We start from the raw sequence: 15522 nt of genomic DNA on the forward strand, positions 1-15522 counted from the left end.
CCAAAAAGGGGGGCCTATCAAACACATCGACCGGTAAATTAAACGGTCGGCTGGTGACGTTCAAGGCTTGACATCAAAGTGTGAGGAGTGGTTGGCGCGAGCGAGAGAAAGACAGCCGGAGTGCGAAAACGCGGCGAAAGGGCATGGAGAAAGAGAAGTGGAAGAAGAAGACGGGGTAGAAAAGAGAGAGGGAGAGAAAGAGTGGCGCGCCGAGGGAGGGAGATTCGCAAATTTCCTCGGCGAGGAAAAACTTGATTACGAAATTTAGAGGCGAGCGTTAAAAGGATCGTCCCGGCAGAAGAGGGCGGGCTCGCTCGGCAGATTGTTATACGGCGCGGCTGGAAATGAGGCGCGAACGAAACGTGACATCATCAAGAGAAGTTAATTGCAAACGACGAGATAGTAGATTATAGCGCAAACTAGCTCGACACTTTGTGCGCCGCGCTTCCTACCCTTCCTAACCCTCCGTCTTTCTTCCTCTTTTCCGTTCCTGGTCCTTGCTCGCCTTTGAAAAGGAAAAAGGGAGAGAGACAGAGAGAGAGAAGGAGAGAGACAGAGAGAGAGAGAGAGAGAGAGAGAGAGAAAGAGAGAGAGAGAGAGCGAGGCAAGAAGACGGCTTATTTGCTCGTCTTGCCTTCGCGAGACGGACGAACATAAAAAAGAAAAGAAAAAGGAGGTAATTACTTCGAAGCTTAAACCGAAAAATGTGAATGTCTGCTATGCGGAACTAATACTCATCGCAAAAGCCGATTTTTCAAACTCCGAACAGTATCCGGAATAGATCTGCGGTGTTTCCACTCCACGAAAATAGAGATTTTCGAGTGAACGAGGTATTTTGTGTCAGATAGAATGCGCCGCTCGATGTAAATTCGATGCCATGAGAGTGTAGATTATTTCCAGAATGCATTTTGAGGTTTAAACGTAATTTTCTAATCACACCTGCCATTATCGGGGATAATTAAATTTATCGAGATGTGTGTTAGCTTCGACGAGTATATAAAATTTTTAAATATATTTCAAAAATAGCTTATCGCGAAAAAAAATATTGTTTCGTCGTAACAAATTTAACGATCAACATGTCACGGAATAATTTTGTGTATACGGTGTTAATTTTACACGTTCGAAATTACACCGTGCGCAATTTACAAGATGAGATAAAAATTGGGCGTATTCCGAGATGTACGCGATACTTTCTCGCAGCAACCGAGATCTTTGTCATGAATCACTCTCCCTCTTCTTTCTCGCGCGCCGCACGTCTGTCGTCCGACGACACGGTTAAATACATAATGCAATGCACCGTCATTCAAACTCTCGGCGAGGCGACGAGAGACCGGCGGAGAGACAGAGACAGAGAGAGAGAGAGAGAGGGAGAGAGAGGGAGAGGAAACGAGAGCGCGAGAGCTCCTTTGATCGGGAGCGTGTAACCGATGTCGCTGATTTTTATCGTCCCGTAACAGATCCATCAAGATCGCCGTTTCCAGGCCACCTGGCGTATACCGTCGCCCCGTTATTGCGCGTTTAATAACACGTCATAATAATATGTAATTTCCTACGGATTACCGTCTCTCCCTCGGTCTCGTACGCGCGCGTGTACACAGTGAACGCACATTAAAACACGCGCACACACATAGGCACCGAATCGCGCCAACCCGGTCGTGTCCAGCACGCTGCCGATCAGGAGCGAGGAGGGAAGGAAAAACGGATGAATGAAGGAAGGCACGACGAGGGAGTGGGAGATCGACAGGAGGGCCGATGCTATCGCTACTCTTTGTGATGAGATCCCGTACAATGATATACAACGGAGTCTTTTTTTTCTCTTTCTCTCTCTCTCTCTCTCTCTCTCTCTCTCTCTCGATATGCGCTCAATACCCTGGAAAGCCCCCCTTTTCAAGGACCCCTAAGTACGAGCGCCAGCCGGGCCCATTTCGCTAATAAGGCGTTTCCCGATCTATCCGTCCCGCACGACGAATCGCACGCCGGAGGGTCAAGCGGAAGAATCGCGGGCTCCCGTACGCGCGCGTTTAAAAGTGTGCCCTACATCGACTTCCGCGGCTTGATTAAAGAGGGGCGACGGTGACAAAAACCTTACGATTCGCAGCCGACGAGAGATACGTGCAAGTAGTCTCGGGAATTAATTTTCCCGGCACATTTCTCAGATTAATATCGGAAATCTTTGCTATCTGTCGCTTGATTCGACCTAGCGGACTCGTTCTCTGGAAATAACCAAGTTCCGGACGTTCGGACGTATAGTCATCTTAATTCCGTTTCTCCGGATTCACCGCTGCGATCTTTGTACAGAATTGACATACAGATTAATCTAAAAGCATTTAAAACTGCAGATTCTGTGTGACAATGATTTTAAATAATTTTCTGTTAAATTTCTTTCCAGCAAAAATTTCATTGCCGTAGCAATTATTCGTATTTTTCAATGTAATGTTTATCGCATTTCGACATTCTGTGATGTTCGATGCTGAAATATGTATTAGTAATTTCGGGATGCTCCGTACAGCAGCACGAGATGCGTGTGTGATCGTCGAATGATCCACACATGCGCGCGCGCGCGCATCGGGCGCGGAGCGATAGCCGATAGCCGGGGCACTCGTTCTTTAGTCAAACCTCCGCCCCTTTTCAATCGAGAGACTTCAAACGGTGGGAGCGTGGAATCATGATTGGAACGGCCGGCTGCTAAGCAAGGCAGCGGAGAGCTCCCTGGACCCGGTTAGCTCGCACGGCTTGTCCGCGGGGTGGATACGCCGAAGCGAACCGGGGGCGGTTCTCCACCACCCCCGTGGCTCCCTCGTCCTTCCACCCCCGTTCTTCATCGTGCCGGGACCCCCTGGATCGAGCCCCGCCGCTGCCGTCTCCACGACTCAGCTCATGATGAAATTCCTAGCATTCAATCGCAGCACCGGCCGCAACTACCAACATGGAGAGAGCGATAGCGAGGCACGGAAGAGATGGAGTTAGAGCGAGAGAACGAGAGGGGGGGGGGGAGAGAGAGAGAGAGAGAGAGAGAGAGAGAGAGAAATAGATAGGAGAACCGAGAGAGAATACCATCGAGGTTCGCCGAGAGGAGGCTCGGGGGGTGTCGATGTGGTGTGGTGCGCGAGCTATCACAGCCACCGGGATATCCTCTGGCAGGCCTGACACGCCACGACCGTCCCCCGGGATACAGCACAGAGCCCGGGTTCCGTATTCCGCCGCTGTACGCGTTTGCTCGCTCGCTCGCTTGGTTTATGTCCGAGCTCCACGCGCTGGAATTCAAATACAGTCGCGGGGGGCGCGCCGAAGGGGAACGCGGGGGTTACCGGCAGTGGATGGGTTTCCGTCGAGATTGGAAAATACGATCGATCCACCCGTCGCACGGTCCACCCACCGCTTCGTCGACTCTGCCTCCTCCCTTCGTCGTCCCCTTGCGTTTCTTTCCGCCCTTATCCGACCCGCCGCTCTGACTTTCCTCGCGGCTGGAGACACGGACGGCGAAGCGAGGCGCAAAGCGCAATGATGGAAATTCTGGGCGATCATTCGAACGACGTAATCGCGCGGTAGAATCATATCGCGGAGCGTGTTTGCAATATCGCCGGTTAAAAAAGTGTCGTATAGAAATATGTCCTTTATTCGATAAGTTTAATAAAATTTCACAAGTTATTAGGTAATTATTATTACACTGATGTAATCGATTCGCGAACGCAAGGCAGAGTTTGCAAGCGAATATTTGATCGGGCATTTCCGCGCTGCACGATAAGGGAAAAGCCGTCTTTATGGTTCCGCTTGCGTTCAAGGTATAAGCGCTGGAATTCAAATACAGTGACGCGATGAGGCAACGGGTGCGCGGCGGATGGGAGGTGGGTAGGTCTCTATGAAGATTGGAAAATCCGATCGATCCTCATCGTCTTATTTCATTCTTGTCGCGATTCCATCTTTATTCGCTCGCTCGTTCGCTCGATAGAACAGCGGAGAAACGAGATATAACTCTGTCTGTGCCAATATAACTTTGTAATTAATCGCGAATGGAAACTTATCGGGTGCCAACCTCCGTGGGAGTTAACTCATCAAACCCAGTTAGTTGTCGTAATACACTGGAAAACGTCATCGCGCCGTTTCCCGAGGCTCTTGCCTCTAAAATTTTCCAGTTATTTTCACGCGACGTTCGGATTTCTTTATTCTTTGCGTCGGACTCGATAACTGACATTTTACCGTCGGCGCCACATTTTCGACGAGAGATCGGAGTGTAAATTTCAATGTTACAATTAACATCATCGTTTTGCAGTGCTCATGAATCACGATGAGGCGCGTATTTTACTAATATGCAATCGGAGCGTGAACGTTATCAGAACTAAGGAAACATCGGTTCAAACGACAATCGACAACATTTGCCGTAACGCGGTGTTACCTAACGCCGATCGTTGTTCTATCAGTTTCCCGACTGATAGCCAGGGATCAGCGTGTGATATAGGTGGATACCAACGTATACGGTTAGAGATCAGACGCGCTATAGTCGGCACGGAACCCAGCGGCTTGTGCCGGAATTCAAATACAGTCGGCCGTCGAGATTGGAAAATCGGATCGCTCCCCCCCCCCTCCCCCTCCTCACCCACCCCCACGGGTTTCCGCCGCTTCCTCTCTCTCTCTCTCCCTCTCGTCCGCCGCGCTCCACCCTGCTCGTTCTCTCGATCGTCTCCTACACCGGGGTCTGCCTCCTATTCGCCGCGGCTCCTGCCATCCGGCTCGCCGCCGCTACGGTATAAATACCTTCCTATCATATCCCGACACACAGGTCAATATCACACGTCAGTCCGATGCGGTCTCACCACCGAGGAGTCTCATCCACCTCGATGCATCCTCGTCCAAAGAGAATCGCTTTTCATCAGTCCGCGGACCGCATTATTGCGGCAGAAGAATTCCCGTTCTATTAGGTGATGCTGCGCCAGTCATCAAGGAAATTGGCTCGTTTAAAATCGATTACTTGAACGACTTAAGCTTGTATTCTGAAATTTTTGCAAATAATCGTATCTTGGATGCTTTCTTTCACTGCGCAACACTTTACTTCTTTAATTTTAGTATTGATATCTACAAGCTACAATCGATTCGATACGTTTATATCTGAGATATAACAATTTTTTTTTCCCTCAAAGAAATATATATTAATTCAAATAATAACGACAAACTTCGCGTTTGAGAAAGTGTGCGATACAGCAGGACATCTTGCACATTGAGAGTTTCTCGTCGCAAGGATCGTCCTATGACGTTCACGAGAACGCAATGTGATTGCATTTTCCAAAGGCCTTAGAGAGTCCAGGGCTTTAACGGATGAAAGCTCTCGCGAGTTACTATTCGGTATTACATACGCTCGCATGCGTCGTAAATACGCATCTTCGCAGTAATTCGAGAGCAAATCGTCACATACAATTTTAGATTAATGTACATAAATTTATGCGCATTTCAGTATTATAAAAGACGAAATGTCGAAATCACGATTAACAAAATAAGAAAGTTTCAATCTCAATGTGGCTTCGGTAAGTACAACAAATTAACGAAATTGCAAAGGATCAATTACTTAGAGAAGGATCACTTGAGGAAGTTTTCGCGATTCGGCTTCGATCCGTTTTACGTAAAATGTATAGCTGGCTACCAATAAAAATATCTACATCGCGTGTATTTTCCGCCCGTGCCCGTTTCTCTGCTTTTTTTCCTTTTTTCCCTCTCTCTCTCTCTCTCTTCCACTTCCGTTCCATAAACTCGCCATTATTCGCCGTTACAGGTTCGCGGTCGTAGAATTTCCCTTTTTCAGCGGAATCAGAGAGGGCTTGCTGCCCGAGCCGGCTGCTGCTGCTGGCCATTGAAACCGAATGCCGGCGGCGGTTCTCGACGTTGGCCTCCAGTTTACGGCGAAATATTCGTATAACCGGACGAAGTTGTATTATGGCTGCCACCGAGTCGAGCCCCGGCTGGATGTTGAGAAGTCTTTGGTGTCAGCAGCAGCAGCGGCGGTAGCGGCGGCGGTAGCGCGGCCCCGTACCGCCGCCCTCGTGGTCCCTCCGCCGCACCCTCTCGCTTCTCATCCCCTTTCGTTCCAATAAACGCGCTCAGTTGTTCGCGGTAGGATCAGGTAATTAGCTACGTAGCCGTGAGCCCTGTGCGCGCAACAAGCCCAGGGCAGCCTAAACCTCTCCATCTACGGTAACACCAACAACAACACAACAACCGGCAACGGCAACGATGGCGCGGCAGTGCGTTGCGATCACAACCGCCAGCACCAGCGGCGGCGGCGGCGGCGGCGGCGGCGGCAGCGGTACCGCGTCGTCATTCCACAACGGTGGCGTGTTCAACGAGCTGCCAGCAGCCACCGGTTTCCATTTGTCACGTACGCGGAGAGAGACTTGGCGGTCTCTCTCCACAAAGCTGTCGCCCGTCCACGAAATTTCCAGCCGTCCTCCGCGGAAAATCGTTGCCGCGCTATTACAGAATTCGCCGACGAAAGCGCGCCCGGACTTTCTCGTGATTAGCGAGTATGTATGTTAAGAGTGCGTATGTATGCGACGGATGTAACTGTCGCGCGCGGATCACGTTTACGATTATAATACCATTCTTTCAGAATCATCGAAGGCGATGCGTGCCGCAATTTCGATATCTTTGAGATTGACAAATAAAGTAAAAGGATTGGTAGTTGCGGCCGAACGACGAATGCTTAGCAATGATCGCCCCGTTTCCATTTGTCACGCTCACCTGACTTGGAGACCGCAAAACTGCCAGCAAAATCATTTCCCGCGTTAAGTTCAATGGATATTAAATTACTTGTGTCTTTCACGTAACGATTACAATTTATTTTACAAAATTTCTGTCTTTTAAAATTCTTATTTCTTGCTCGCGATTTTTATTGCGATTTTCGCGACAATTACTTTAGTTATTCAATTACACTGAGTTTTCTAAGCATTTTTTTCTAATTTATTCGATGAAATAAAAATATATCCTTGTTCATCATAAATTCGTTCTGGGATAAATGTGCAAAAACGCGTGAAGAGTTCTTCGGCTGGAATGACGCGCCGTTATGGTACTTTGTGTTGGACTAGTCGATGTGTAATGAATATTAATGATTCGAGTGATCCCCGCGGTGTCATCTTTTCATTGAGTCACTCTAGGACTGACGAGTTAATTTTATGACTGTCGGCGGCTTTTGCGCCAGCGGCGGATTATGCGCTGTCAGTATTAACATGCAAGATACGCGTATCGCGGCGTAATCACCGTCCGGCGACATAACCCGCCGCGAAGAAATCCATCGACTATCGTAACGTTATTTCGCTTGTCAAGCTGAAAACGAAGAGTCACTCTCGTTAATCCGATATTTGCGATATACAACTGGATAATCTAATACCGTAATATACAGTTTTGCCGATACGCAGATATAATTGAATTAGTCAGAATTAAATAGCATTCACATTTTTATATCTTCAAGTTGCCGAGAACTTCTTTCATACTCTTTTTACATTTCGTTTTAACCGGCGTTTTCATCGTGAATAAAAAAAAAAACTGCTAGACTGCAGATTTTCATCGACGCTTAAGGCGAGCTCGCCGGCGAAGAGGAGATCAGCCGACATTTTCGCCCTTCGTTTCTAATCCGCGATTTGCGTATATCCGCGATGCCGGAGGGTGCCCGCCCTACCCCGCTTCCTCATTTTCTTCTTCGTAGCGAGATGAAAACCTTACAAATATTAAGAATAACCCCTCGCGCAGAACAGCGTCCTCCCTCGTGCTGAGCCTCCCGGAAGGAAGCCTAGGCAAAGCCGATTTGTTTTGATCTCCTTCCTCAGGATTTAAGATGTCTCCTACGAAAGTATTGCTGCCGCATTCGCGCTGTCGGTGAAGAACTTCAAAAGCACCCTCAATCGGTGAAACGAGCGAAAATTCAATTAAACGTTCGGCCGAGTTCGGGCGTTCGGAATGACCGAGTGTCCTCGTTCCGGTTTAAGCACGACGGAAAATACATCGCAAAGGATAACGGCGCGGTTTATCGAGCGATTTAAAGCGCGAAATAAAGTTTGATAAGCTTCCCATGATATTTTAATTATGGAATGTTCCGCGTTATTAATTAATATCGACAGAATATTTACAGAGGAAAATTAAAACGCAACAACAGAATGCTACGCGAGTTCGTTAATTTGTGTTTTAAAAATATTAAATCGCTAGTTGTAGTTGGCAAAACTAATTTGTTTTACTTTTGACAATGCGCGCTGTGCTCTCACAGAAGCTGTTTGCTTTGAGCGCATGCAATTATCACTGGCGATTAAATCGCGTCGCGTCGCCGTCGGCGGTGCATTCGCGACGCATTATTAAAGTGTCAAATATTATGTGTGTAATTTCTTTAATTGTCGGCGCACTGCGCACTTCTCATTTACGAGTCGGAAAACAGAATTGAATGTTTTTCTGCGCTGCTTATTGAAAACTTTTTGCTCGCTTTTGTGAGAAATTGCCTAGAGCAGACTCGTGACATTGGCACATTTGATGCGCCTGGTGCAATTAAGTCGTTATTCGCAAGTGCGCCACAATCGAAGGATTAAGAAAGCTTTTTAACAAACGCAAAGGACACTCGTCTAGAAAATAAACTAAGAATATTTCAGGCTCCAATTAGCGATAAAAAACTACCGATCGAGTACGCTTTGACGCGGCATTTGTGATTTAAATAGAACGCTTCGTTAACGTCGTTGCATTGATGAGGAAACGCTTCAGATAAATAATTCGCTCTTGTCAAAAATAAATTATTCGTATAAAAAATTCTTAGATTTATCTCTATTTAAATCGTTACCAAATTTGCTCTAGAATTAATACAAATCCGGATAAAATAAAGAACTAGTAGTAAATAATACAATGTTATTTAAATATTGGCGTACGTTAAAAATGAGATATCCCATTACTCGTCGGTGCAAAATAATCAACAGAAGAATAATAATGTATTCAACAACTTCTTTAAGATTCACATTTCTTCAAATCAACTGATATTGCCGTGAGCTTTTCGCCGTGAGATCTTACAGGAAACAGCAACAATGCGGTCGTCGCGTCATGTTGCCTTTAATAAGCAAGACTTTCCGACATTCCCTCGATGTAGTTGCCCGACCAACTACTGAAACCAACCGGCAAGAATAATTCTTGCTTGGAATACGACACTACTATTTCGACCATTTGCATTTGCCGGGTGAGTTCGAGTTCAGCTAATTCGGCGAATGCCTCCTTTCTAGTTGATTTAACGCAGCAGGAATTGGGCTGATTGCAAACCAGAGAAGAGGGCAACAACCCAAACGTAATTTTTACACGGATAAAAGTGTAATACGCTAATATTATATAATTATTATTAGACACATTTCTCAATAATATTGTACATTTAAACACCTTTATTTCCTCGAAATTTCGTCAAGATCAGAATTTTCTAATTGAACTTGAAAACATTCCATGTAAATCTCTTTGTGAATTATACATGCACTAACAGCATTTTTCCGCTACACAAAGGTAATTTCAAACGTATGAATGCCAAATATGCATAAGAGGGTCGACAGAATCTTAATTTCGGCTTAAAACCGAAACTCACTCTCGAACACTCAGTCGTTCGTTCTGCCGTCTGTTCAGCGCTGTGGAGAAAGCTGCGACAAAAGTGAGCTTGCTCGCGGCGCGATCGCGAGCACTTACGAAACAGAATCTCGCGATTCCATTAACGCGGCGTAACGCTCTAAAATCGCTCTAAAATCGTTCGCGACTCTTTGCCGAAGCCACTTGGTTGACGGTGACGATATAAGTATGCGTTATGTACACCTCGCTCCATCACTTCTCCATCTTCTTTTCTTTTTTTTCCCTCGCATTCTCGCCGGAGAAGACGGTGCGCGTTTTTTTCCTCTCTTCCCGGGGCTCTTTCGTCGCGCAGCTTTACCAAGCGTCCGCGTTTCAAACAATGCCCAGGCTACTCTCGCACCCTTCCGCGGCACCCCTCGCACACGTACGCATGACGCAAACACCTACCAACCCCCGTCAGGTCGGCTTCTATCTACCTTCTCGTATCAAGCAGCCGTCGTGTCCCTCGCCGGCGTTTTTCATTATCGTCGTCGCCGCCACCGCCCGTCGTTACCAGAGACCGACTCGCGCGGGTGATACATTGGAGAGAGGGGAAGGGGGGGGGGATCTTTCTTCGCCCCGGCTATCGTGAACAATATTTCCCCGTGGGAACACGGCAACGCGATCCCGGTCGCTGGATAAGGGCAAATTTTATAGTTGAAACACAAAGCGTTCCGCGTTGCACGTTGCAATAATTATACTGTTTAAACAAACTTGAGTCTCATTCTATTCCGCTCGTTCCCTACAAAAGCCGAGGAGGAAAACTAGAAGAGTCGGATGTGTAGAAATGTTCTTATTATCCTTCTTTGCGCATAATGATGTTACTCGACGAGGAGGAAAGAGACGTGCGTGGCGGTGTTTGTATGAGACTTCGGAAGCGCGCCGTCCGCCGCGGTTTCGTTATCGAACGTTTGACAGTAATGCATATCCACCCTTCCTTCTAGACGCGCCATTTAAGTAAGTCCGCAAACGTAAAGGCACCCCCTTGTACGTGGTATGAGAAAGCTTTCGTCGCGGCTTTGTGATATTTCACTTCAACGCGAGACCGCGTGTGGATTCATTACGCGCGCATTTTCCCCTGCGTTCCAGTAATTTTCTACGTCGCGTATCTTGCTGCAAGTAAAGGAAACAGATTGCTCCAATTAAATTCTTTCTTTCTTTTCTTCAGACCATATAATATATTAATTAATTAACAATTATGATAAATTTCCAACAGTGCTTGCAAGTGCTTGCATCGATTTGTCGACGTATCAAGAGAGACCGACTTACGATTAAAATGAGACAGAAAATGAGATTTCGCGATGCGTCGTCGATGATGCGTTCTGATTTTCATCCCCGATGTCGAGATTTCGCGCGCGACTTTCGGCGCGCAAACACACGCGGCTCGCCGGCCGCGCCTCTGCGCGATGACAAATAAACTGCGAGTCGCGCGCCGACGGTTTAATCCATTTATCCTGCCGTTATAAACGATTGAGCAGGAGTAATTCCATTCTGCGGTTTTGGTTTTCGCACCCGACGGACTCGCGTCAGTGTCCCTGCTCCGCGCCTCGCTCTGCGTCCGTTCGCCATCATCCCTGCCTATACCTGCATCCTGTCCACCCTACATCGCTCTGTTCACGCCTGCAACCGCCTCCACCTCCCCTACCCTCATCCCTCTTTCGTACCAACAAAATTGCACGGACGAACTTTCGAAAACCGCATATCGCATTTTGTCCGGTGTCACTTTTATCAGTCGATCGAGCGCTCGCGACAAAAACGGCTCGAATCGACGTGTAAATCATCTGAGGCCGGAATGATGAAAAATTGACGATGCAGACAGAATTGCGAATCGGGCTAAGATTTTAAGCCGAATTTTCGTTCGACAGATGCATCATTTTACTCGCCGAACAATTTCGGAGCAATGTAACATGTGAGATTTTACGAGACGCAATAATAATTCAATTTCACGCGTGCCATTAAATTTTCAGCGGAGAAGAGATAGATCGACATTTCGGCGTTAATGCGTCCGTGGAAGGTATCTTTGCATAATGCGCCGGTAATAGATACGCCGGCCCGCACCACTCCGGTCCGCACGTTCGCTCACTCGCTCGCTCTCTCTGAAAGCGCGTGATTGAATTTTCGACGGATTTTTCCCCAGAAAAATCGATCGGGCCCCGATATATATATATATATATATATATATATATATATATATATATATATGTATGTGTATATATATATGTGTGCCCGCCGTAGCGAGGCGGCACGAAAAAAGGAAGTGCAATTTACTTGGGCAAGTTCGCGCAGCCAGGCCAGGTCTTGCGCACGAGTGAGGGGTGATAGTGCTCTCTCATCCACTTTGCGGGGCTTCCCATTCTGTCCAATCTCGTTGCTCTATCAGTTTCCCATACCCGATGATTCCATCTCACGGGCCATCCTCTAATCGATTTAAGTCCGCCTTTGCCGGCGAGCCCGCGCGCGCGCTGTTATTCCACCTCAGAGTAGCGAAAGCGAGCTTCATCTTCCGGCGCTCGCCACGGAGATCGGGAATGAGCGCGGTTCGCTGTGCCATTCTGAGCTTTATTCCAAGAAAACGATTCACCGATTGAAATATGCGCACGCGGGATAATTAATTTCCTTTCAATTCCATCAAAGTTTGATCTCTAACAAGAATTCTTCGGTCACTTTTAATATTTCAGTTAATCAGACGCTATTTAAAAAATTAAAACTCTATTGCCAGATATGTAATTTTTGCTAATGGATAAGCGCGCTATTCTTCTGATATTCTTCATTGCGACAAAAACATGGCAGATAATAGGAATATATTTCGAAGGGTCGCCCCGGCATCGGCGAGTCTGCAAGAAAGGACGATATTGCTGGAGACGCGTAATCCGGCGTGATCCGACATTCGCAAAGTTTGCCAATATATATTCGCGACGGCGTCGTGTCCGGCGAGCGTGTACAGGCCGGACGAATAGGTATGGGTGAACCTGGACGAGGCTGGGCTATCTCGTATCTCGTAATAAAAGCCAGGGACTGGTGGGCTTTGTGTACGTGGCCGAGGGTCTGCGCGGCGGATAGCGCAATGGTGAGGAGCGAGAGGAACAAAGATAGACAGATAGATGGAGAGCAAAAGAGAAAGAGGGACGAGAACAGCAGAAGGAGAAGAGCGACGAAGGGGAGATGAAATCGCGGGGGGCGGTGAGGCGGGCTCGCTTGGCCGAGAGGATTGGGTCGAAGGAAGAACGACGAAAAGGTGTACGGGGGAGAGAAGGCGCGGGAGGGCGGGAAAGGACGACGACGGGAGCGGACGGGACGAGACGGAGGCAGGGGGGCGCGGAGCGCGGTGGTATGGTTTCCGAGAGGAGAGAAAGAGAGCGAAAGGGGCGAAAGGGGACACGGGGAGAGACTCCCGTTCCAATATACTAAGAGCGGATACGCAAACCCACAGTCAACCGGCCTTGTCCCCCTGCTGTTCGGTATTGCTGTCGCCGGAGAGTTGCTTCTGCTATTGCTTGCCACCGCCGCGTTGCCAACCACGCGCGGCTCCTTCTCTCCCTCACTCGCTCCATACTTTGCAGCTTCGTCGGTCGGTTGCCGTCTCATTGTGCCCGCCGGCTCATTTATTTACGTCCGCGAAAGTTTTTAATCTGATGAGATGCCCGCTTCTTCGTTCTTCCTTAATTCCGCCGAGATTCTCCCCGTGCGCGGCGCCGAACGAGGGTTCGGCCAAGTTTCAGCGATTTTCCGCGACGGTTTTACGCGCCGATATGACACGAGTCGCATGATTCGGAGCGTCTTAAACTCATCCTTGGTGTATTTCCGAAATATTTAGACCCGTCATTCATAGGCGACGCGAGATAAAACGCCGCAGAGAAGTTATCAGGAACGTCCTAACAATGCGCCGGGGCAGTCGGTCGGCCGGTATGATGTGGGAAATTCCGCGAAAGTTGAAGCCCCGTCGCTCCCCGCTCGCGTCCCTCCCCACCCCCTCGCCCCTTCGAAACTCAAACTAGCGCCCGAAGTTATGAACTATTTCAATGAGTTTACTGGAGTTACTCGTTGGCGGTTAGTTGATTACCGTGGCCTCTCCAATTTGCGAATTTGCATTAAACACGAGTGCCCGTGCCATCGCGCGACCGCGCGAGAACTACCGCGTGCGTGCGCGCACGCGTTTCTCTACCGCAGGATCATGAAAAACCACCGCGCGGAAGACTAAACCCGCGGCCACCCGGCATCGTTATGTTTGCCAAATAATTCCGCGCAGCCGTGTAATCGTATTGATTCCCGTTCGTTAACTCGGCCGAGTGACTGATGTTAACTCGCGTTACACGGCACCGAAACTTACGCCTCGGGAACTCGTTACATCGAGTTAGAATGGCATTTCGCGCGAGTTTATAGCGTAATTATAGCCTTTGAAGAGACGGCTGATTATCGAAATTCACATTATATGCCAGATGGACGAAGTTTATTTGTGTTATCCGGTATTTGCTTCGGAAGCAGCACCGAAGCGAATGATTATTTAATTTTCTTATCTACGAATTAGTTCCGCCGTTCAACGAGGCATAAAAGTATTTGCGAAAAACTTCAATAGAATTTGAATCGCATCTGTGAATAAACAAAGGCATTTTATTTCGATAGCGCAACATTTCTATAAAAACGTATTTTACAAAAAATGTTTTACATTGTACTGCATTCTACAAAAATTGTATTAATCTTTTGCGGAACGAATTTCTCTCAATCTGCTCATATTTTTGTTTTTATATTTTAATCTTAATCAATCGGATAAAATAACAAAACAAATGTAACAATCAATTCTTATTATCTGGACGGGTTAGAAAAATTACTTGTTAATAAGAATCATGCACTGCTTTAACTGCTTGGAGAACTTGTTTGCGTAGGATTGTCGCAAAGCACTGTCGAGTTTACTTTGATATACGACCGCAAAGGATTAAGTATCTAAGTTCTTACTGACGTTCAACAAGTTACAAACAGCATTACCAGATTTGCCACTCTCCCAAAGCAAAGGGGATCGTTGCGAATCATCTGCGTAGCGTCTGAATAAACTGCCCTTCTTACTCTCACCCCCCCCCCCTCTCTCTTTTGGAAAAAATCCATGCAGTGAACAAAGAAGACGCGAAAGCCTGCAGAAGGAAATCAGGGTCCGGTCGTGGGATCACAATGGTCACCCCGTAAGACTATTCACTCGTCTGCGACGTCCTGAACTTCTCTCGTATCCTTGACCGCGGAAACCGGCACAATCAGTTTCCTCACGGCGGGACGAGAAGGGAAAGAGTTCAACGACGAAGAGCTATGTTCGCGGAGAAGATAAACGCGAACGGGAAAGAAAAGACGACGAGACGAGGAGCAATGCCGCGGAAGTTGGCCCGCGGGCTCGCTTTAATTCGCTGATTACGCGACGACGACGAGGAGCGGAAGATAATCGGGCTTTCAACCGACGGTGTATCTCCCTCCTCTCCCCGATTCCCCGCTATTGCGACCACCCCTTACTCCCGCGACTTCAGCGAAACGCACCACCGCGAACGCGTAGCTTTCTTCTCCTCGACGACGTCTTCCGCGACGAAACTCCCCTCGCGCTCGCTTCCGCCGTCGTCGCAGTCTTAGGATTCCGCCAATGTTGTCGCAGCAGCCTCGTTATCGTGTCCGCGAGTGTCCCCAACGGTTTCATAATGCTATTCAGAGCAGGGCATGAATGCTCCTTCCTCTGTCCAAAGTTTCCGAACATTCGACGTGCTAATAATATGAGCAGCAATGCCCGTCCCTTCCCACACTCTTTTCTCAGAGAGCAACTTCTTGCTCGTGCTTTTCTTCCACCTGCTCGACTCGCTCATTCGCCTCGCTGCTCTTCCTTCCCGGCTTAAGAGTCTAGTGTACTTACTTCGTTTTTCCTCGCTCGTCATTGATTTCTTTCCCTCTATCTCGTGTTTT

Source organism: Linepithema humile, chromosome 7 (assembly GCF_040581485.1).
Source record: "Linepithema humile isolate Giens D197 chromosome 7, Lhum_UNIL_v1.0, whole genome shotgun sequence".
NCBI lineage: Eukaryota > Metazoa > Arthropoda > Insecta > Hymenoptera > Formicidae > Linepithema > Linepithema humile.